Here is a 3,797-nt window from a genome sequence, read left to right as displayed (position 1 = left end):
GGGGGCTGTGACCCCTGTGTCTATGGCCAATTTAAGGTGGACCTTCTCCCTGTGTCCTCCATCCTCCATGGACATCTGTTCCTCCACACGTACCTCCTATGCTCAGAAGACAGAGTGCGGCCAACCAGAAGATTTCCATTCCTGATCTTCACTGACACTGAACACACAGAAAGAGGAAGTAGACGACGGCGGGCACAGGAAGTCAGGAAGTAACACATTTTACTTTGAAACTTCTGCAGAAAAGATCTCCAGATACAACTCTTGGCAGTGAGATCAGCATGGAGGATGCCGAGATGTCATCCTGACCTCACCGCGGCTTATCTTCATGGGGTGAAAAGCTTCCAATACACCAATGTTTTTATCTGGATCCCGGTTCTGTCCAAAGTGTTACTTCCCCTGCCTGTCATCCGGACCCTGACTCAGAACACGTAGGCTCTATATGGGGCCCTGACTCAGAACACGTAGGCTCTATATGGGGCCCTGACTCAGAACATGCAGGTTCTATATGGGACCTGGACTCAGAACACATGGGATCTATATGAGACCCTGACTCAGAACAAGTGGGCTCTATATGGGGCCCTGACTCAGAACATGCAGGTTCTATATGGGACCTGGACTCAGAACACATGGGATCTATATGAGACCCTGACTCAGAACAAGTGGGCTCTATATGGGGCCCTGACTCAGAACATGCAGGTTCTATATGGGACCTGGACTCAGAACACATGGGATCTATATGAGACCCTGACTCAGAACAAGTGGGCTCTATATGGGGCCCTGACTCAGAACATGCAGGTTCTATATGGGACCTGGACTCAGAACACATGGGATCTATATGAGACCCTGACTCAGAACAAGTGGGCTCTATATGGGGCCCTGACTCAGAACATGCAGGTTCTATATGGGACCTGGACTCAGAACACATGGGATCTATATGAGACCCTGACTCAGAACAAGTGGGCTCTATATGGGGCCCTGACTCAGAACATGCAGGTTCTATATGGGACCTGGACTCAGAACACATGGGATCTATATGAGACCCTGACTCAGAACAAGTGGGCTCTATATGGGACCCTGACTCAGGACAAGTGGACTCTATATAGGACCTGGACTCAGAACACGTGGGCTCTATATGGGACCCTGACTCAGAACACATGGGCTCTATATGGGACCCTGACTCAGAACACGTGGGCTCCATATGGGGCCCTGACTCGGAACACGTGGGCTCTATATGGGACCCTGCCTCAGAACACGTGGGCTCCATATGGGGCCCTGACTCGGAACACGTGGGCTCTATATGGGACCCCCTAAAAAAAGGGAAAGTGAATCCGGAGGAGAGTTTGCAGGTTGTTACATTGTTATTCTCCTCTGTCCTTGGCAGCGGCACTTTGTACGGGGCATTTTGTGGCGGTGGGTGACGTCACTCTCCCGGGGCTCGGCGTCCTCCTTGGCTGCTCTTCCTTGGGTGACGTCACTCTCCCGGGGCGCGGTGTCCTCCTTGGCTACTCTTCATTGGGTGACGTCACTCTCCCGAGGCGCGGCGTCCTCCTAGGCTGCTCTTCATTGGGTGATGTCACTCTCCCGAGGCGCGGCATCCTCCTTGGCTGCTCTTCCTTGGGTGACGTCACTCTCCCGGGGCGCGGTGTCCTCCTTGGCTACTCTTCATTGGGTGACGTCACTCTCCCGAGGCGCGGCGTCCTCCTAGGCTGCTCTTCATTGGGTGATGTCACTCTCCCGAGGCGCGGCATCCTCCTTGGCTGCTCTTCCTTGGGTGACGTCACTCTCCCGGGGCGCGGTGTCCTCCTTGGCTACTCTTCATTGGGTGACGTCACTCTCCCGAGGCGCGGCGTCCTCCTAGGCTGCTCTTCATTGGGTGATGTCACTCTCCCGAGGCGCGGCATCCTCCTTGGCTGCTCTTCCTTGGGTGACGTCACTCTCCCGGGGCGCGGTGTCCTCCTTGGCTACTCTTCATTGGGTGACGTCACTCTCCCGAGGCGCGGCGTCCTCCTAGGCTGCTCTTCATTGGGTGATGTCACTCTCCCGAGGCGCGGCATCCTCCTTGGCTGCTCTTCCTTGGGTGACGTCACTCTCCCGGGGCGCGGTGTCCTCCTTGGCTACTCTTCATTGGGTGACGTCACTCTCCCGAGGCGCGGCGTCCTCCTAGGCTGCTCTTCATTGGGTGATGTCACTCTCCCGAGGCGCGGCATCCTCCTTGGCTGCTCTTCCTTGGGTGACGTCACTCTCCCGGGGCGCGGTGTCCTCCTTGGCTACTCTTCATTGGGTGACGTCACTCTCCCGAGGCGCGGCGTCCTCCTAGGCTGCTCTTCATTGGGTGATGTCACTCTCCCGAGGCGCGGCATCCTCCTTGGCTGCTCTTCCTTGGGTGACGTCACTCTCCCGGGGCGCGGTGTCCTCCTTGGCTACTCTTCATTGGGTGACGTCACTCTCCCGAGGCGCGGCGTCCTCCTAGGCTGCTCTTCATTGGGTGATGTCACTCTCCCGAGGCGCGGCATCCTCCTTGGCTGCTCTTCCTTGGGTGACGTCACTCTCCCGGGGCGCGGTGTCCTCCTTGGCTACTCTTCATTGGGTGACGTCACTCTCCCGAGGCGCGGCGTCCTCCTAGGCTGCTCTTCATTGGGTGATGTCACTCTCCCGAGGCGCGGCATCCTCCTTGGCTGCTCTTCCTTGGGTGACGTCACTCTCCCGGGGCGCGGTGTCCTCCTTGGCTACTCTTCATTGGGTGACGTCACTCTCCCGAGGCGCGGCGTCCTCCTAGGCTGCTCTTCATTGGGTGATGTCACTCTCCCGAGGCGCGGCATCCTCCTTGGCTGCTCTTCCTTGGGTGACGTCACTCTCCCGGGGCGCGGTGTCCTCCTTGGCTACTCTTCATTGGGTGACGTCACTCTCCCGAGGCGCGGCGTCCTCCTAGGCTGCTCTTCATTGGGTGATGTCACTCTCCCGAGGCGCGGCATCCTCCTTGGCTGCTCTTCCTTGGGTGACGTCACTCTCCCGGGGCGCGGTGTCCTCCTTGGCTACTCTTCATTGGGTGACGTCACTCTCCCGAGGCGCGGCGTCCTCCTAGGCTGCTCTTCATTGGGTGATGTCACTCTCCCGAGGCGCGGCATCCTCCTTGGCTGCTCTTCCTTGGGTGACGTCACTCTCCCGGGGCGCGGTGTCCTCCTTGGCTACTCTTCATTGGGTGACGTCACTCTCCCGAGGCGCGGCGTCCTCCTAGGCTGCTCTTCATTGGGTGATGTCACTCTCCCGAGGCGCGGCATCCTCCTTGGCTGCTCTTCCTTGGGTGACGTCACTCTCCCGGGGCGCGGCGTCCTCGGGGGGTGCTCTTCATTGGGTGACGTCACTCTCCCGAGGCGCGGCGTCCTCCTAGGCTGCTCTTCATTGGGTGATGTCACTCTCCCGAGGCGCGGCATCCTCCTTGGCTGCTCTTCCTTGGGTGACGTCACTCTCCCGGGGCGCGGCGTCCTCGGGGGGTGCTCTTCATTGGGTGACGTCACTCTCCCGAGGCGCGGCGTCCTCCTAGGCTGCTCTTCATTGGGTGATGTCACTCTCCCGAGGCGCGGCATCCTCCTTGGCTGCTCTTCCTTGGGTGACGTCACTCTCCCGGGGCGCGGCGTCCTCGGGGGGTGCTCTTCATTGGGTGACGTCACTCTCCCGAGGCGCGGCGTCCTCCTAGGCTGCTCTTCATTGGGTGATGTCACTCTCCCGAGGCGCGGCATCCTCCTTGGCTGCTCTTCCTTGGGTGACGTCACTCTCCCGGGGCGCGGCGTCCTCGGGGG

This window comes from Nanorana parkeri, unplaced genomic scaffold, assembly GCF_000935625.1.
Source record: "Nanorana parkeri isolate BGI_ZX_2015 unplaced genomic scaffold, ASM93562v1 scaffold1316, whole genome shotgun sequence".
Taxonomy (NCBI): domain Eukaryota; kingdom Metazoa; phylum Chordata; class Amphibia; order Anura; family Dicroglossidae; genus Nanorana; species Nanorana parkeri.
Note: the sequence above shows the minus strand (reverse complement) of the source record.